The sequence below is a fragment of the Lissotriton helveticus genome, chromosome 1_1 (genome assembly GCF_964261635.1).
Source record: "Lissotriton helveticus chromosome 1_1, aLisHel1.1, whole genome shotgun sequence".
NCBI lineage: Eukaryota > Metazoa > Chordata > Amphibia > Caudata > Salamandridae > Lissotriton > Lissotriton helveticus.
Genome location: NC_136057.1, coordinates 889,568,079 through 889,589,309, shown reverse-complemented (window position 1 = coordinate 889,589,309; position 21,231 = coordinate 889,568,079). Strand labels below are relative to the sequence as shown.

Below are 21,231 nucleotides of genomic sequence, written 5' to 3'. Positions count from 1 at the left end.
CATGCACCGACGGCTGAGTTCATCCGCCCTGGCATTCAGAGAACCTGCCAGGTGTTGAACCACCAGGGTCACGCCCTGATGTTCCAGCCACTGCCAGAGGCGCAGAGCCTCCTGGCATAGGGTCCACGACCCCACCCCGCCGTGTTTGTTGCAGTACCACATGGCGGTGGTGTTGTCCGTGAACACCTGCACTACACTCCCCCGGACAGAGGGGAGGAATGCCTTCAGTGCTAGTCGGATCGCCCGCAGCTCCAAAAGGTTGATATGGAGCCGGGACTCCGCCGCAGACCAGAGGCCTCTGATCTCCGCCTCTCCCATGTGGCCTCCCCAGCCCTGGAGGGACGCGTCCGTCACAACCACGTGCTCCGGGTGGCGTAGGGAGAGGGATCTGCCATTGACCCAATCGCGGTCCGTGAGCCACCACTGCAACTGTCTTGCAGTGCCCTCCGAGATCAAGACATGATCGGGTAAGTTGCCCTGATGCCGGGCCCACTGAAACTTCAGGTCCCACTGCAGAGCCCGCATCCGCCACCGGGCGTGATGCACCAGAAGGATGCAGGAGGCCATCAGCCCCAGAAGCCGCAGCGTCAACCTGACCGATACTCGGGATAAAGGCTGAAAGATCGGAATCAGAGCCTGAATATTCAGAACCCGCTGTTCGGGAGGATAAACCCGAAACTGCGCCGAGTCTAGAACCGCTCCGATGAAGAGGAGCTTCTGAGAGGGACACAGGTATGACTTCGGAACGTTGATGGAGAACCCCAGCAAGTGCAGGAGGTCGGCCGTAGTCTGGAGGTGGCTGACGACTGTCAGGGAGAGCCCGCCTTCAACAACCAGTCGTCGAGGTAGGGGAAGACTGACACCCCTAACCTGCGCTGATGAGCTGCGACCACCGCCATCACTTTCGTGAACACCCGTGGGGCGCTGGTAAGGCCGAAGGGGAGCACGGTAAACTGAAAGTGCTCGTGGCCTACCGTGAACCGCAGGTAACGCCGGTGGGCCAGCAGGACGGGGATCTGAAAATAAGCGTCCTGCAAGTCCAACGCTACCATCCAGTCTCCAGGGTCCAGGGCAGCTAAGACCTGAGCCAAAGTCAGCATCTTTAACTTCTCCTTCCGGAGGAAGCCGTTGACGTTCCGTAGGTCCAAGATAGGGAGTAGGCCCCTTTGCCCTTCTTGGGTACCAGAAAGTAGTGGGAGTAACAACCACACCCTACTTCTGGCCCAGGAACGTGATCGATGGCCCCCTTGGCCAAGAGGGCCGTGACTTCCTCTTGCAGAAGTTGCAAGTGATCCCCCGACACGCGGTGGAATTGCGGTGGCATGGCAGGAGGGGTCGCCTCGAAGGGGAGGGAGTAGCCCCTTCGGACGATTTGCAGCACCCACCTGTCCGACGTGACAGTACACCAGTGGAAGAGGTGATGGCGAACCCTGCCCCCCACTGGTGTCACATGGGCCTGAAAACACGGACTAGGAAGGTTTTGAGGGAGGTGCTGCGGGGGGAGGTGTGGACTGGCCTCGCCGTTGTCCCCGACTGCCGCCACGGCGGTTTCCATGGCCGCCACCGCGCTGTTGAACATTCTGCGGTGCGTGGCTGGCAGCACGTGTGGGGGCATCACTTCCGTAGCCACGAAAGGAGCGAAAGGCACCCGATTGCTGGAGTGTGGCCGAGAGGCTCAAAGACTTGGCCGTAGCCCTGGAGTCCTTAAAACGCTCAAGCGCATGGTCTGCCTTGTCGCCAAAGAGGCGACGGCCATCGAACGGCATGTCCAGAAGAGTGGCTTGGACATCGGCCGAAAAGTGTGCGGACCTCAACCAGGCGTGGCGTCGAAGCGCCACCGTCGTTGCCATAGACCTGCCCAGTGAGTCCGTGGTATCCAGCCCACACCAGATGGAATATCGTGCTGCATCTCGGCCCACCGCAAGGGCTTGGGCGAGTTTAGCCCAGACCTCCTCCGGACATTTTGGCAGCACGTCCGCGACCGTGTCCCACAGGGTGTGGGTGTAGCGGCTCAAGAGGCATGCGGTATTGACAGACCGCAGTCCCAAACTCAGGGACGAGAACACTTTCTTCCCAAATTGTTCATACCTCTTGGATTCCCGATCGGGCGGAGCCGTCGGGAATGCGGTCTGGTAAGTGGAGGCCTGGATGACCAGGCTCTCGGGGGTGGGATGGGTGGACAAAAAGCAAGGGTCGCCCGGGGCCGGGCGGTAGCGTCTGGCCACGTTCCTATCCACAGACGGACCTGTGGCGGGCTTGGACCAAGTGCCCATAAGAACGTCACACAAGGCCTCATTAAACGGCAGCAGAGGCTCAGTGGAGCTTGCCTGCTGTTTAAGGACATCAGTGAGGAGGTTAGTCCTCACAGCCGCGACGGGGAGCTCAAGGTGTAAGGCCTTGGCCGCCCGCGTCAACAGTACACTGTAAGTAGCCCCCTCCTCCGTAGCCACGGTAGGAGGGGAGACAAATCCAGTGTCTGGCGAAGTGTCAATTCCACTGGCCTCCCCAAGCTCATATGTCCAGTCCTGTTGAGACTGGCACTCTTGTGCCAGAGTGTCCACAGACCCCTCCCAATCACCCTGGTCACCCATCTCCTGCAGATCAGGGTCAACAGACGGGGCCGGTTCGTGGAAATAGAAATCTCCAAAGGCCGTCGGGAGCGGCGCCCAGCGGCGCCGCTCCGGCGCCAGAGCTGGACCGAAGGGAGGATTGGGGACAGCGTCCACAGTGGGCGCCGGGGGCGACATCCGCAGGGCCGACGCCGGTGAGGTCGTGAGGTCGACCGGCGACGACCTGGATCCAGAAGCGGATCCAGTGAGGGCCTGCGGTGCCGGGACCGAAGTCGCCGGCGGCCGAAGCACCCGAAGTCGTCGGAGCCGAAGCACCCGACCCGCTAGGCCCTCCAGCCGGGGCAGTTGGGCCCGGAGGTGCCATGAGACCCGGCTGAGAAGGGAGGGACCTCATGGCCATGAGGTACCGCTCGACCTCCTCTGGCGTCACATCATGCCCAGGGACCCGAAGGTGTGAGGCAGGTGGCGACGCCTGCGACTCCGTCGGAGCCGCGTGGGTGGTGTCACCCGAACCCCCGGCCGCATCGTGCGAGCGTCGGGACTTGGATCCTGATGACCGATGTCCACTCCCGGAACTGCGAGGACTCCGACCCCGCGACCGGTCCCTCGACCTCCCGTGGGACCGGGACCAGGAGCGGCGCGGGGCCGACTGCTGGAGCTCGAGTCACTTGCGGGACCGCTCCCGCCTAGCTTTAGACATCAGGGCCCGGCAGTCGGAGCAGGTGCGGTCGTCGTGGTCGAGGCCTAAACACTTGAGGCACCGGCGATGGGGGTCGGTAACCGACATCAGTCGGTCGCACTTGGAGCAGGGTTTAAACCGGGGCATCCCTACCGGCACCGTCGGAGTCGAAGACTCGAGTAGAGAAATGATCAAAAGATCAAAAAAGTTTAGTCAAAAAATGACTAAGGGGTAGAGCTTCTCCGGTTCTGCGCTAGCTGGCGCGGAAAAAAGAAGAACTGACGTCAGCGCGCATGGGCGGCGTCTAAGTACTCTGACGACGTCATTCCGGCGCTAACGACGCCGACGACGGACGCGGAGCCGTGGATGACGCCTGCCGGCACGCAGGGGTATTGCTACGCAAAATTTTCCGGATCCAATCTGATGCCTGGGGACATTCTAAGGTAAGGAATCTATCACTAACGTGTCTCTTTCAGATATGCATCTCATGATTGTTCCATTGTAGTGTAGTTCCTATATTCCCAATAGGCTCTGCGCATTGGAATAATATATTCAGCAGTGTAGCTGTAGGACTGTGGTTATCTAGGTCTCTACTGACTATATTAGACTTAAGGTTTGCCAGCTAGCTCAGAGGTCACTAGAAACTTTCTCGAATAAACGAGGAGGAGTTTAACCTCCCTGGATAGACAAGAAGGGATTAGCTTCTGACAACCATAAAACACGACAACTTTGCTCTCCCTGAATAAGAGTGTATCTCTAGAGTCGTGTGAAAACAATAGACAGCTATTTCACTCAGTCAAATGTGCGTACTTAGTTTCACGAGAATGCAGAGAAAAGAGAGACGGGCGTTTTCAATAAAAGGTGTTATTTATTGAGCAGTCTTCCTCATACAAGAGAAATGAATTGCCACGATTGTAATGCTCATGGTAAAGTAAAGTGCGTACAGTAAAAGGAGGATTATAAAATAATACTGTAAAAGCATTGATATGGTTTCTTGGCCATATGATACTTTAAAATAGATAAAATATATACATACATATATACATTGACTAATCGTACTCAACTGGTGCTTCTAAATACGCCTACCCCGGTGTACCTGACCTAAGCCTAATACGTGGGAGGGAGTAAGTAAGTAGCAGTTTAAGTTAAGTTTGTTTTGCCAAGAATCTGACTCAAGAATTCTCTGTAAGGGTTTAGTCAGTTCCGTACCTGGGTATTAGAAAGCAGGAGGTCTTATATCTCTTTCTCAGGACTCGATATCCCAGTAACCCGCGAAGGTATCTGGAAACACCGGAGCTGGATTTCTCGGCAGGAGAAAAGACAGCGTCTCTCTCAGTGCGTCAAGGAGGAGGGGCAGCTTCCGTGGGTTCTCGCATCAGCTGTGCCATGCTGATGACATGAAAGGTTATTTGAAGTCCCCTCACAGGCCCCATGCAGGTTAATACCTTGACACAGAAGTATACCACTTAGTGACCTTTTACAATTATTACCACTAAGAAATACATTCTGTTCCTTTTCACTATAACATATGTGTGTGTAAGGTAATTTCCATGATGACTTGATGTAGCCTTTACCCAACCTTTCATACTGGCCTGCCTGTATATACTGTTGGCAGTATCGAAATTGGAAAGTTGTTATCGGAATAGTTATTATCCCGTGTATTATCCATTCAATGACAGGTCGTTCTGACATTGTCAATGGTAATCTCTCAAGTTTTTCAATGCTCAGAATTGTATATTCTGCTCCTTTCTGTGCCAAGCTGATTTGTGTATCAGTAAGGTTAAAGATAGAGAATAATGACGTTGTGTTGATTAAACGCCAAGGCACGTAGCCTGAACGCAGATTTTGTAACGTCCAGCCAAGCTGTACAATAGAACGTAATTGGGACTGACCGTGTTGTAACATTAGTAAGTCCTGCTCTATTATATCAATAGCAGATGATACAATACTGTCCAGTGAATATATTCTGGAAGACAGAGTCATTAACCCATTGTCCACAACAGAAAGTGATTTTTCCAAATGAATACGGTCAATTTACCGTATTTTTTCTGCTGTTTCAATTTGCATTTCTTTCCAAGCTTCGTTGTAAGCTGCATATACACCGGCCGCTATGAAACGTTTTTGACGCTGTTTGCGTGGTCCCATTATGAAATCACGCAAGTCAGCCCCGTCTTTAAGTAAAGTCAAGTGTTGCTTAATTTCTGCCAGTGAGGATTTCTGTAGCCATTCGAGGCAGAGTTTTCCTACACTGTATGTTGTAACTATCCCTGGATGTTGTCTCAGGGAGTATCTAGGGTCTGACCTGGTCAATTTGAACCCCTGTATTTTGTTCAGGAATCTATCTTGACAGTTATTTGTGTCAGTGGGCCAGATCAACCATTTTTTCCAATCAGGATGTGTTCTGTTTTGGTTAAAAATATGGGATACGTCTATCTCAACATCTGTAGTGCTATTATTGTCAGGTGTTGGCTTTGGAATAGACTGTTTGTTTAAGTCTTTAATTTTGGCTAGGCCAAGACAGGTTGTCTGTTGAATGGTATCATTCAAGAATATAATTTGTTCAGGGATCATGCAGGCTCTAAATAATGATTCTATACCTTGGACCTGCCAATCTTTGGTACCCCAGATGGTTTTTGTTTCTATATTGTTTTTCCAAAAATCCAAATCAAATGTAGTCATTTTTTCATAAAATGCTTCTGAATAGATTAATTTAGTGTTTGTCAGCATTGTTTGCATTCCTGTCTTATTTAACATTTTGAAATAAAAGGCTTCTGCTTCACTTGTGTTGAACCCTGAGAAGTATGGGAATTTCTCATAAAATGTTTTAGAACTGCCTTTTGGTGGAGTTGCACAATGTTCCCATTGATTATAGCTTAAAACATTTCTAGGTTGAGCAGATTTATGCAGTAGTGATGTGCAAAATGGTTGTAGCAGTACATGTCTTCGTAATTAGATGAACCCTGCAAGTAATCATGTTCTGTAAATTTTGCTGACATTACTAAGTCTGACATCATATCATTAATGCTTTCAAAGTCCCAATCATCAGAGAATGTGCTCGGTTTTACAAAGTCACCCAATGAAATCTTAAACTGGTGTGGATACTTCAAGAGCTCGACCGGGCCATAAATATCGTAATCTGTTTTGTCCCAAGCTACCCCACCGGGTATTGGATTGGCTGTGACATTCACGGATGATAGTTCTCTTTTCTCGATGTGAGATGACTTGTGTGGTTTTAGGACCAAGTTGATGTTCTGACTTGCTGTGTCCATTGTACTATATTTTCCCTCAATGAATTTTCCCAAACAAAGAACCATGATGAGCCAAAGCAGGAGGAAAAGTACACCTAACACAATCCAAAATTCAATCCATGGAGAAATCATATAGGTTTCTTTGAGTTGATGAAAGAGTTCTGTTACTTTGTTTTTAAAAGATTTAGTTGTTGGCTGTTCCTCAGGCTCACTTGGATCCTCAGAAAAGTCATCGAAATTGATGAAGTAGCCAGATGCAGTTCTGTCAATTGTTGGAATCGCTTCCGGATTTGTATTTGCTTTTGGAATTTTCTTTGTTTCTTTAGCATAGTCTGTGGCTACATCGTTGTAGACAGGTGTTTCTTGATGAACTGTTTCAATTTGGGCTTCAAGAGGCACAAGTTCCATGGCATTATTGCATAGTCCCTTTTTAATCACTGCAGGTTTATCAAATGTGATTAGTCTCTCAGTTTGAACCTCTTGGATTGTAGCAAGATTTGGTCTTCTGCTATTTCTTGGGAGTCCACTGGGCCTACTACTTATTATTGGCCACATGATTGTGGTTTTACCAGGTCGATTGATACAACTCGGTTCTCCTTTTTTACCAGCAAGGGGCGGTAGTACAACTGATCTTGTTCCGTTGACAGCTAAGACAGGTACTGCTTTTCTGTAAGAGGCCCAAATTCCTTCTTCACCGCGATCTTCTCTCTGACCAGATCCCCAATCTTTGGAATCCAGACAGGCCTTGCTGGGACAGGTGGTTTCTCTTCAGTGGCTGTTGGCTGCTGTTTTAGCTTTACGTTGCTCAGGTCTTTTCTTGTTTCATTTAAGTCCTGTAAAATAGCCAATCGATCTTTGATATCAAAGCATTTTTCTTCTACCACTGAAGTCTGACTATCGAGGTCCTGAATGTGCATTCTAGTCCCAAACAATAGTTCATACGGACTGAAACCTTTTAGAGAATTTCTTGGCAGATTGTTAAGACTACGTTGGACACTTGTTAAATGTTGGACCCACCCAGTACCCATACATAATACCCTCGCCGTTATAGATTGATTTATGTCTTGGTTTTTTCTTTCCACAATCCCGTTTAGCCTCAGGACGGAAGGGACAAGAGTACCGCAATGCAATGCCCATGCTGGTCATGGCCTCCTTATAAGCTTGAGAGCTAAAAGCAGGACCATGGTCAGAATGCAGCATGCCAATTGCGTATGTGCCGATATAGACTCGCAAATCTTTTATAACAGTTCTGGCGTCAGCCGAGCGCTGGGGCAACATCCAAATGAATCTCGTGCAGGAATCCACTGCGACCATGATATATTTATAGTTGCCATCCCTCTGTAAGGGACCACAGTGGTCCAGGTAAACACATGCAAAGGGTTTATCTGAGATTAGAAGGGGCGTCTGTTCTGGTTGTTTCACTGTTGATACTTTCATTCTTTGGCATATTTCACATTCTAGAACATACTTCCTAGTTTGTTTTCTCATGCGTGGCCACCAATATCTCTGTTTTAATAACGATACTGTGGCGGAAACACCAGCGTGTGCAGAAGCAAGCCCTTCATGTGCCGCTGTAATTAGTCCTAACCTGGGTTCCATGTTTGGAATTGCCCTATCCCCCACTCCAGGGATTCGAGCAAATGGAACATTATTTGCATCAGTTATGTATGAGTACTTTACTGGAAAGCCTTTTGGGAGTGATATTAAATCATCTTTTACCGTAGCACTGACAGCTTGCAATATATCGCTGTCTATTTTTGTTTTTGACCGGGTGATAGCAGCTACGGAAGCCGTTTGCACAGCTGCCTTTGCCGCCTCATCAGCCAATGAATTCCCCGCAACGTGAACGCCATCACGTTGATGACTAGGTGTATGGATCACGTGAGTCTTTTGTAGTTCTTTCTGTAAAAGAACTACTTGTTCCCAAAGCGTTTTATGCTTGATTGTGCCACCTTTTGCGTCTTTGAAATCGTTTTGAACCCAGTTCTGCAAGTATTCATTATAAGACTTGACGCAGTAATATGAATCGCACACTATTAGTGTGGGGAATTCGCGATCGGTAATTTCAAGCGCCATCTTAAATGCTAGTAGTTCAGCTCGCTGAGTTGTACAATCTCCTAGAGATTGTGTTTTAGTGACTAGTGGTCTAAATTTTCCTTCGTGCCAACGACCTTTAACAATCGCGCACGCAGCACTGTAAGCCTGCTTACCCCCAACTGTGGGTTGTGCTGATCCGTCTGTATATATTATACAGCCGTGGTGTTCTAGAGGCAGGATTTCGGTCGGCAGAGGACATTCATATTCATATTGTAGAAATTCTTGTGTTTTCAAATTAGGATCAAATTCGTAAACTACTTCTGTTGCAACAAGAGAATTAACCCATTGGATCCATCTCGGATGTAGCGCTTTAGCATTCGGAATGCTTGCCTTTGTTACCGCTTCTAGGGCTGGTACTGGTGTAACGATTATTATTCGTTTACCTTGTGCTAGAGTTCTTTCTGTTGCTACAGCAGTCTGAACCGCAGTTATAATTTTTTCCGTTGAACTAAATTTCATTTCAGCTTTTGTGTACAAATGTGATTTATATGCTATTGGTACCTTTTCTCCCTCATTAGAGGTCAGGTACGTGAATCCGCATCTTCATGGGATGACTCGGATTACAAGGTTGCGTGTATTATCGCGAGTTTGCAATTTTGTTTTAGCTAACATGTCTGTTTGCAATGATCTCAAAATTTCTGTGTGTTTTTGAGTCCAATTGATTGGTTTAAAATCTGGTTTTATTAATTCATAGAGAGGTTTAACCCTCTCTGCATAATTTAGAATGTATGTTCTTCCGAAATTCAGGAAACCTAGTATTGATTGTAAGTTCCTCAGCGTTTTTGGTGCTTGGAGTACAGCACACTTCTCTAAGAAATTGTCTGCTAGGCTTTTGCCTTCACTTGATAATTCATATCCTGAAAACAGGACAGTTAGATGGGCAATTCGTGACTTTTTAAAGTTGAATTTGTAACCCTCTGCTGCGAACCCAAGTATTATGGTGTTCACTCTTTTCAAGTGAGTATCCAAGTCATCATCTGTCAGATAGATGTCATCGACATAAGATAATGCCTCATCATACATTTGTAGTAACTCTGTTACTCTTGCTGAGAATAATCCTGGGCTATTCTTGAACCCCTGTGGGAGTCGACAGAAATTTACTGCGAGCCCATTATTGAGAAAGCGGTCAAATACCTGCTTTCAGGTGCAATGTTTTAACAAAAGAATCCATTAGAGATGTCTAATGTTGTTTTGTATTTTTTGCGCACAATGTTATTCATTAGTGCTGCACTGTGTGAGTTTTGTACTGCAAATGTCTTGCAACATGAGTTAAGGTGTCTGTAGTCCAAAACTAGACGATATGAATCATCTGGCTTGGAGACAGGAAACAAAGGATTGTTCATTTGAGAGGTGCATGTTTCAATCACCCCCTGGTATTCAAGTTGATCTAAGATCTCCCTGACCTGTTTTTTAGCTTCTTGCTTAATTGGGTACTGCCTTTTTGCAGTTGGTTGACATTTTAATTGGATTTTGTGAGGAGGAGAGTCCTCATCCCATCCTACATGATTTTTATATAATGCAGGAGCTTGGGCTACTGCCCACTTTCTTGCAAGTGTATATTTTTTATGAATTGGAATTTGATTTGAGAAGGCAGGCATAATCATTTCTTCGCCATGAGGGCAATCCCTGACAAACTTTGGTGGCCAGTCCTTTTCAGCTAAAAGGATGCCATAGCCTTTGGAAAGGTTATCCCAAAACAGACCCCTTACTTTCCTAGTCTTATCTCCCTCTATACGTAATGTTATCTCGTATATTTTATGAGGGTTGCTAACTCTGCTGTCTGCAGTTTCCACTTGAATGTATTCATTTGTGTCCACTGTCTCCAGATGATTCATCAGGATCTTGCGAGCTATGGTCACTTCTGCTGCGCTGTCTAGCACTGTCTGGGCCCACTCTCCGTTTTTCAGCTTTGTCCTCAGTATCTTCGGCATGTTTTACTATTTTAATGCTGGCTACCTTCTTTCTTGGAAATTGTATTTTTTTACTTTGATGAGCAGGTTCTTTGTCTTTGGACTTGACGTGCTCTTCCCTTTGTTCTGACCGTCCTCTTTCCGATTTCTGCGAGGAAGTCTGAAAAGATCGAGAGGGACGTGTATCAATATCTTGATATCTATCAGGTTTCTTTAGATTATCCCTATTTCTAAGGTTGTATCTTTTCTCAGAGGGCTCCCTCTGGGGAGACTTGTGTCCTTGGTCCAGAGATCTTTCTCTCCGCCGAGGAGACCTTCCTCTGGACTGGAATCTTTTTTCTTTGGGAGTGGATTGTTTATTTCCATCCCAGCTCTTTTTTGGAGTGTTTAGATTATTTTTAATAAATATCTTTTCCGGATTTTCAGTTAGTTGGGGTTTTACGGGTTTCCCACCCAAACTATCTCTTCCTAGTTCTTCATAGGATTTTTCTATGATTCTGGCAAGTTCAAATGGCTGTTCTGCTATATCTGTTTCTTTCAATTTCTGGAGGAAAGTTATATCCTCCGTTGCCAATTGAACCAACTCTCTATATGCCTGTGTTAATTCTTTTATTTTAACTAGGAGTTCTTCACTTGACATTTTTTCAATGTCTGGATGTGGTGTGTAGCTGGCTAGAACCGGCTACGTTGCTCCTGGTCTACCTAGTGGACCGAGCCTGGTGATGTGATTATTATGTTTTAGGACGCCTTTAAACCAGAGCAGGTGCTCTTGGTATTTTAATGGGATTTCCACCTCCTCGAAAGGAGTGTATTCATCCGGTGGTTCCTCTATTTTGTAATAGTGGAACTCGTGTGTGACAGCATTTGCTGCTGGAAAGTTTATCCATGAATAGAATACCTCTGTCTGCCGATATTCATGTGCCTCAATTACGAATACTACTATACCACCTCTCGATGTTAGTCCATTCTCTATAAGTTTAAGAGTTATAGTTTTTCTTATGTTGACCGGAATGAGTATAGCATTCGGGTCGGTCTGCAGGAGACTAGTGTCATCCTCTAGGAGTTGAGCTGCTATTCTAGCTGTCTCCCTTTCTTCTTCACTTTCCGTCATTTTACTGGCAGAAAGGTTTTTGTTGCAGATCAGGTTTCAAGGAAACAAAGATTAGGTGCACAATATTTTTGGAACTTTGTATCCTTCAACGTTGAATAAACCAAAAACTATACATAGAAATCTCTTCCTACTAAGTTCCGGCAGATTTTAACCTTTTACCCACTCCAGACGTCTTTGGAGTATTTATGGGAAAAAGGGTCTGTGTGAAAAAGTACGACTGAGTTACTCTAACGTCTTGCGTTAGATTTATCGCCTTACCAAACGTTGGGCGCCATGTAGTGTAGTTCCTATATTCCCAATAGGCTCTGCGCATTGGAATAATATATTCAGCAGTGTAGATGTAGGACTGAGGTTATCTAGGTCTCTACTGACTATATTAGACTTAAGGTTTGCCAGCTAGCTCAGAGGTCACTAGAAACTTTCTCGAATAAACGAGGAGGAGTTTAACCTCCCTGGATAGACAAGAAGGGATTAGCTTCTGACAACCATAAAACATGACAACTTTGCTCTCCCTGAATAAGAGTGTCTAGAGTCGTGTGAAAACAATAGACAGCTATTTCACTCAGTCAAATGTGCGTACTTAGTTTCACCAGAATGCAGAGAAAAGAGACGGCCGTTTTCAATAAAAGGTGTTATTTATTGAGCAGTCTTCTTCCTCATACAAGAGAAATGAATTGCCACGATTGTAATGCTCATGGTAAAGTAAAGTGCGTACAGTAAAAGGAGGATTATAAAATAATACTGTAAAAGCATTGATATGGTTTCTTAGCCATATGATACTTTAAAATAGATAAAATATATACATACATATATACATTGACTAATCGTACTCAACTGGTGCTTCTAAATACGCCTACCCCGGTGTACCTGACCTAAGCCTAATACGTGGGAGGGAGTAAGTAAGTAGCAGTTTAAGTTAAGTTTGTTTTGCCAAGAATCTGACTCAAGAATTCTCTGTAAGGGTTTAGTCAGTTCCGTACCTGGGTATTAGAAAGCAGGAGGTCTTATATCTCTTTCTCAGGACTCGATATCCCAGTAACCCGCGAAGGTATCTGGAAACACCGGAGCTGGATTTCTCAGCAGGAGAAAAGACAGCGTCTCTCTCAGTGCGTCAAGGAGGAGGGGCAGCTTCCGTGGGCTCTCGCATCAGCTGGGCTCTCGGGCAAGTAGATAGCTGCTCTGCTCCAGAATCACCACCGTGTGTTTGCTTAAGGCAACGTTGGTATATTTATACCTGAAAGCTGCCTGTATTTGACGTAAGGTTGGACATAAGACGTCAATAAAGATGTCACTAAGAACTGGCCGTTCTCACAGTGCTTTACAGGAGTTCTAGGACGAAATCAAAACAAAAGCAAGGGGGATTTCCCAGGTTGCTGGAGGCTTGGTTTTGTTTAGAGAACTCGGTGTGCTTTACTAGGGGGCCGGAGAAGTAGCCCTGCTTAATGTGACAGCATGTGCTACGACTGAATTATGGATATGATTATTATTCCGTTGTATGGATATTATTGATTATAGCCGGACAAGGGCATAAAATAGGAATATCGATTCGGGTTCCTAGATAAAACACTACACCATCAATCTGTAGAAAGTAGCCATTTTCATATTAAAAAAACAAATCTGTGCAAGTGTCTATATCGGATACATTCAATGATTAACAATCTAGGGGTATGTCATTCCCAAGCTGATTTATAGAGTATTTCCTATTCTTATGGTATCTTCTTGAGGAATACTGGTATACAATGCGTAGGTATCCACTGTAATTAGAATAAGACTCTCCATGTTGTAATCTAGGTCATTTAAAATATTTTGGGTATCCTTACGGTCTTAAGTGTGTCAGCCTCGGGGGGGCGTGGCCACGGCAGCGAACGAAATGGCCGCACTGCCGTGAGGCTCCTCCACGCGGGCTCCCAGTGGCTGCGAGTGGGATGTAATCCGCCACTTTTTCTTCCCCCTGCAACGCGGAGCCGGCCCCTGAAGCCCATGAGATCCCTCGGGCGACGTTTCAACGCAGAGGGAGCGGTCTGACACGGAGAGGACGGCGGAGGGGATCCGAGGCCTTCGGACCTCGGCTCCATCTTCCCTTCTGCGCGGGCGAGCCTGGTGAGTACTGCTCGGCCCTCGGCCGCAGCGCTTCAATCCCCACTGGCTTCCCCCCTGCTGGTCTCTCGAGAGGCATCGCCCTGCTGCGCGGTCTCCGCTTTCACGGGGTGCTTGGGTCCCGGAGGGGAGCAGTGGCTTTAGGCCCTGGGCGACGCCGGGTCCGGGACCTGGATTTTGGAGCCGTGCGGGCCTACAGGCGGCGGCTGTGGGGACTGGGTGGGGGTGGAGCGCGTGGCTGCTGGGGGTGCCGGCGGCGACCTCCGGTGTCCCACCGCGGCCCCGCCGTAGGCTGAACGACCTGCAGCCTGCACTTCTCCGCTCCCTCCGGCGCTGCCGCCGTGAGAGGGCTGCTCCCTCCACGCCGAGGCTGCATACAACGTGCTGCCCATTCCACGGAGGGGCCATTTATCGCCATTTATCCAGGGCTACGTGCTAGCTGTCTTTGGCCACTGCAGTCGGACCTCTTTCACTTCAGCTGGGTCCTATTCCCGACCACCAGGGATGCTCATCACTCGATGAAAGTGGGATAGGAGCTTCTGTCGGACACACTGGTTCTCTGCCCTCCGGCCCTCGCTCCCACGCGACATTGGCTATGAGGAAAAAGGACCTTGCCCAAAAGAAGCTTACCTTCGACAAGACGCTTTCCCTCAACACTGACCCCCCCGCCCGGAGCGGCTGCTGGCGCTTCGGGAATGCAGGACCGTGGTGACGCAGCGTCCATGATGGCCGCCGTGCTGGGGGAAATTCGAGCCGGATTCAAGGCCTTGGACACCCGTTTTGACAGCCTGGAACGGAAATTGGCGGACATCAGTACCACAGTGCAGGCCCACGATCGCCGCCTTGACCTCGCCGAATCCAGAATATCGGATGCGGAGGACGGGTCCTCAAAAGCACTAAAGCGGCTGGAACGTGTTGAAAAACTTCTTAAGGAGGTGGCCATTAAGAATGAGGACTTGGAGGCGCATGGCCGGAGGAACAATATTCGCATCCTTGGTGTGGCGGAGACGACTGCCACTGGTCGCTTTGACACCTTCGTGGAGCACCTCCTCATTGAACTGTTCGGGAGAGACACTTTCACCCCAGGCTTTGTGGTAGAACGGGCGCATCGGTCTCTAGGGCCTAAGCCACGCACGGGGCAGCTGCCTCGCCCCATCATTGCCAGGATTATGAACTTTCGGGACCGCGACGCTGCACTCCGTGCTGCACGTGAGATGGGCGAGGTGCAGTGGCAGGGGAGCAAGCTGTCCTTCTTTCCGGACTACACGCTCATGGTTCAGGAGGCCCGACGGAAATACACCAGCGTCAAAGCCGCTCTCCGCAACCTTGGCTTGAAATACATCATGCTTTATCCGGCACGGCTGAAGGTTGAAGTCAACGGCCGATTCCGTATTTTTGAATCCCCGGCCGAAGCCCAAGATTTCTGTCACGAATACAAAAAACGGGCTGGCTCGGCTCCCGGGTCCGGCTCAACCTCTCCACGTCATACTGACTCACAGGGAAGTGCTGACTTGTTTGCTAATACTGGCCTGGGCTGACTATGCGAAGACACTGTCGAAACCAATCCTTGCCCGGGGTAGATGATGGTTCAGCCTTGCTGGGGCAAATTTACTAGTATTGTCTCGCACAACGCGCTGCTGGGCTGCCCGCATGGGGGCAGCGTTGCTTCCCCCTATGGCGAATGCCTGTTTGTTCTGTTTTTCTAAGGGTTTGATCCTCTACAGGCTGCAGATATGTTACATTGCTTTGTATTGCTGGCTATTTAACCGTTGCACCACTGTTCAGGTCTTGTTTGGGTTCTGCCTCTCCGGGGACAGCGGGAGGCTGGGTGGTGGGTGGGGGATGGGTTGTATGTTTTTTTTTGCGACACCTTTTATCTATATGTTTGATTGCGAGGCTTGTAGTATTGGCTTGTTTGAGGGTCATACATTGCTCACTGCTTTTTACTTTCTGGCATGGCCGGGTTAGGTTTGCAGGCTGGCCCCTCCAGGCTAACATTGATGACATGGAATGTCCGGGGTCTGAATACCACCCGTAAACGTAAACAGGTTTTGCACTATGCGGATCGCCATAAAGTGGACATACTTTTCCTACAGGAGACCCATATGGTACAGGCAGACACTGATTCCTTTGCCAGGGGTTGGGGCACCCACAAAGTATTTTCCACGTATAGTAGATATGCCCGGGGGGTTGCTATTTTGGTCCACAAACAGATACCCTTGGTCGTCACAGAATGCAAGGTGGATGGAGAGGGCAGATACGCGATACTTTCAGGTGTGCTATATGGTTACAGGGTGGCATTGGTGGGGATCTATGGTCCGAACACAGACTCACCTGCGTGTTTCCATGACCTGTATCTAGCGTTGCTCCACTCAAACGTAGACCGTCTGGCGCTGGGGGGCGATTTCAATCTATTGATGGACCCTTGCAGAGATAGCACATCTTCTTCCCCGGATCGTAAACCGCTTACTCGAGAGGCGGTGGCGGCCATCTGTTCCCATTTCTCACTGATAGATGTTGAGATCAAACTTCATGCAAACACCCCTGCTTTCACTCACCACTCTAGCTACCACAACACAAGCACCAGACTCGACTATTGGCTGCTCTCACCGGGCCTGGCGTGATGGGTGACCGATCTCTGCACACTTCCACGTACTCTTTCTGACCACTCCCCGGTGGTGCTTACTCTTGCTGTCCCTAGACTGGGCGGGTATAAACGGCAATGGCGATTCCCGGGCAGAGCCCTAGCAGACCCGGTCTTCACTGAGGAGATCCGTTTGGCTATAGAGGAGTATTTTGACATCAACATTGGCTCTGTGACCACCTGGGCCACTCTGTGGGAGGGGTTTAAGGCTACCATCAGAGGGGTGTGTATCACCAAGCTTGTGGGGGCACTGCGGGAAGTCCGGGCCACTCTGGGTCGGCTGGAGACCGAGCTGTCGGCAGTGGAAGCTGAGATCCTTGCTGACCCTTTGCCGAGCCGAGAGGCGCGCCGCCTCGAGCTACTTTTAGAATTCAGGGAAACAGCGGACAGGGAGCTGCGATTCCTGGGAAAATACCACACAGCACGCCGCTACGGCGAGGGGGATCGGCCGGGCAGATTATTGGCCCAGCTGCTACACCCGCCACGGCAAGCTGCGTACATCACTGATATACTAGACACGCACGACAGACACCATTATGCCACCCCTGCCATTTGCGACACCTTCTTGACCTACTACCGCCACCTATACACGTCCGCTCTCACTGAGGATTGCCGGGACCCGGGGTCTTATATAGATGAAATTGCCATGGTGTTTTTTGAGAAATACATGCAGGATTTTCTGGCCCATCCTATCACTCCAGACTCGATCATTGAAGCTATAGATTCCCTGAGGAGTTCCTCAGCGCCTGGGCTTGATGGCTTCACAGCCGATTTTTACAAAGAGTATAAAGAGGAATTGGTTCCAAGGCTAGTGGAAGTATATGCGGAAGCTCTGGAAGCTGGTGTCCTCCCCCCCACGCTCAGAGAAGCGGTCATTGTGCTGCTGCCCAAGCCGGATCGCGACCCCACGATGTGCGGCTCATATCGTCCGCTGTCGCTCCTCAACCTCGATTATAAGATCTTAGCGAAAGTCCTGGCGATACGTCTGGCATTACTGGTGGACGCCATTGTGTCACCGGCACAGTCTGGCTTTGTCCCTCACAGGTCTACATCCCTGAATCTCCCAACGCTCTTCTCAGTCCTTCACAGAATTGACCCCGCTACTCCGGCAGCTGCAGTTTTTTTAGACGCCGAAAAGGCGTTTGACACCCTAGAATGGCCCTTTTTTCTGGAAGTGATGCGGAGGATGGGCATGCCCCCCATCTTCGTGGCGACGGTGGAACTGCTGTATACAGCTCCCACGGCTCGTATTCGCCTGAACGGTACCATTACCAACCAATTCCCACTTTCTAGAGGCACCCGGCAGGGATGCCCTCTTTCCCCCCTCCTTTTTAGGTCGAAGCACGACCTGCATTCAATGCGTAAGCATTGATTGCAGTGCTTCGACAACTATTGCTACCCGTTTTTGGGAATGTGGACAGGAGAGGGTGCACGAGCGCAGATCTGCTCAGTTTTTACCTCGTGAGCGCGCACGGCGCCGTGCCCCTCTCCTGCCTCATTCCCTTGCGCAAACACTCTACACTCACGCATGCGCACATACACACACTGCATACACACACGCACCCTCCCTTAAACAGACACACGCGCACACAGACAGACAGATGCACGCACAGACACACTCAAACATACACACACGCGTACACCCCACCCCCACTCACCCCTCCTCTCCCTCAACACACTCACCTGTTCTGGCGGTGCTCGGCGGCGGTTCTGCCTCTCGGGCGGCGATAGCGCTTTGCGGGGCTCTCACCACATGAGAGCCCCGCCTTCCCCATGCGCCCGGCCGCTCTTCACCCGGTCCCCCATCTCGGGACCGGGACTGGGACTGAATCCGGAGACTTCGTGGCTCTCTCTCGCTCTCTCCGCGATGGGGCGGGACTTCCGGTTGGGGCCGCGATGGGATTCGCCGGCTGCCCAACCTCTTCCGGGTCCTCGCAGGCAGCTCGGGTCCCGGCGGGGACTTGTTCACATATTTTTCTTTTTTGTGTCTTCTCCTCGTCGTTGGCCATACAGATGGACGCAAAGCTCAGAGAAAAGGTAAGAAGGCGCCATGATGTGAAACTTACGACTTTTTGCTTCAAAGCTCGTGCTATTCAGACCAAGAGACAGTCACGTGCAGAGCTGAATGTGTCCATGTTTGCCTATCCTGGATGTTCGTGTCTGATTTGAGCAGCTGCGCGGTACTGCTCTGGGTAACTAGAAGTGGTTTGATATTTTACTAGAGTTGGCAGTCATTCTACATGAACAGTGTATTGTCTTTCTTATCTATACCGTGAATAAACACCATACTTTCTACTGAACCTTAATTAATCAATTAATTAATTAATTTGCCACGCTCATGTAGGGTGCATTTGGTCCAGGGACCCCTTCAGGACAGCACATTTGGTGCATAATATCAATAACATCATATTGCTGGGAAATGGGTGCATTTGGAAGCAGTTTAAATGTGGGAACTGTAATGGGCAAAGGCAGAGGATATTGGGTTTTGTGCGAACAACCATGCCATTAGCCCCTTTTTACTTTTTACTGACTTCCCTGCTTGCTTTTCCGTCGGTGTACTTCAGTCTGTGAGTCCACTGTATGTTCCATCTGTTTTCTTTGACTGTCCACTGCAGAACATTATGATTTGCTGAGCAGGGGGCACTTAAAATGTACCCCTATCTATTACAGAGTGAGGCAGCTGTCACTCAAACCCAGCTATGAGGAGATTACCAGATGGTGACAGCTCGATCAATAGTTTGAGAACACAGTCTGTTTTAAGGGTAAACCTGTGAGGAGAAGGCCTACTACCGCAGGTAAAATCCACTCAGATCCCTCAAGTGGAGTCCTTCATTCCGCCTGTGAGTCTGCGGTGGGCTTTATAGTGTAACACCCTTATGTGCCTTGTGTTTGGACGCGTGTGGTGTCATGGAGTGGGGGTGTGGGTATCCACTCCCATGGTGTATTGCATGCTGAAAAAAATGGTAGTTATTTGTAATATCAATACATCTAAGTCACGTAAATACAACGTATGTTGCATTACAAATGCTATAGGTGTCACATTTGCGAAAGTTATAACTATAGGCATTGTAAATGACAAAGCTATTAATTTAGCTATTTTCAAAACCAACACATAAATAAAAAAGTTGTCATTTACAAGACCAATAGCTCAAACTTTCCTAATGCGAGACCTATTGCATTGCAAATGCTTGTTATACTTGCTATGGATCCCCTGGTGCGCCACTTCCAGGAGAGACATCTCCACAGGGGACTCCAATTCCGCACGGGCCCGCTTCTGGTGTCACTCTACGCGGACGATATGGTCCTATACGTCCGTACCCCGGAAGCTAACCTACAACCTCTATTGCTGGAGATAGCGCGATTCGGCGATTACTCGGGCCTCAAGGTCAACTGGCACAAGTCGCTCCTGTTCCCCCTCACCCCTGCCACCACGCGATGGCCCTGCGCCCTCCCATTGGAGTGGTGCGAGGACTCTATCAAATACCTTGGGATACATATCCACCTCGACACAGTGTCCATCATTCGCCTGAACTATGGACAAGTCCTAGATTTTTTGGAGGACAATACAGACTGATGGCTTCGTCTTCCCCTGTCTATGGCTGGCCGGATTGCCATTGTTAAGATGGTAGTCCTCCCCCGTTTCTTGTACCTTTTCAACAATATCCCGATTCCCCTCACTGCGGTATTTTTCCGACAACTACGCACTGCCCTGCTACGGTTGGTATGGGGTGGGAAACCCCCCCCCCCCGAGTGGCCTGGCGCACCCTGACACTGCCGTATGAAAGGGGCGGCTTTGGGGTACCGGACTTTTACCTATACTACTTAGTCGCCCAGGGGGCCTACGCTCACTCTTGGTATCACCCAGATGCCAGGATACTGCACCTGCGCCCGGAGGCGGATGCGGCGCTCCCGCTGTCACTTAACGCCATGTTATGTTATGTTATGTTACGGACTTTTGTACTGCGCACAGCTGCTTCAGCTAAGGGGCGTCCTGGCGCATGGCAAGTAATAAGCAACACCTACAGGGAACATAACAATGAAGAAGACAAAGGCAAATTATTCAAACAAAAAAGTTTTTAAAGCTTTACGAAAAGCTAGAAGATCAGCAAGCAGTCACATCTCAACAGGAAGAGAATTCCAAAGCTCAGCCGCTCTGACCTGGAAAGAGCGGCCACCTACCCGACACAACCTGTATCGGGGGATCACTGTAAGAGCTTGACCCAAAGATCTAAGAGACCGGGCAGGCACATACCAGGACAAAAGGTTCGCGAGAATTTGAGGACTCCCACCCCTCAAAATCTTGAACGCCAGACACAGCACTTTAAACTGGATTCTTGGCCTGATAGGCAGCCAATGCAGTGATCTCAAGATGCCGGAGACGGAACAGGTTCGGGGTAAGCCAACAATGGCTCTTGCCGCGGCATTCTGAACGCGTTGGAGGCGGGTAACCTCCGCCACATTAGCCCCGACCAGAAGCGAGCTGGCATAGTCCAGGCGAGATAACACTGTGGCCTGGACTATCAGCTGCCTGGTGCGATGGTCAAAGAACTTCAAGACGGGACGCAGCGACCGTAGTATGCCAAAGCAACAGCCAAAGCCATCCTACCCAAAGGTCTCCCTCGAGATCCGCATGACATATACCCGCTAACCACGACGGCTTGGGCCTGGGACAAGCTGAGACGTCTCCTGCACATGGACACACTGGCTTCCTATCACGGGCGAATTGGTGGTCTGCCGTTCGCTATCCAAGTTCCAGCTACGCACGATCGGTGACTTGTTCCCCGATGGTCACGCCTTCACGCTGACCGAAGACCCCCGCTTCGCTGATCGTACATTCATGGATGCATTCACACTCACACGACTCAGAGCGATGTT

The 21,231-nt window shown here is 49.2% G+C and overlaps 1 protein-coding gene across 1 annotated transcript in view; it reads right to left on the bottom strand.

Annotated features, from left to right (window-relative positions):
• ARID2 (AT-rich interaction domain 2) overlaps nt 1-21,231 on the bottom strand; it is a 1,386,754-nt gene that overhangs the window by 699,285 nt on the left and 666,238 nt on the right. The gene's annotated exons all lie outside the window — the stretch shown is intronic.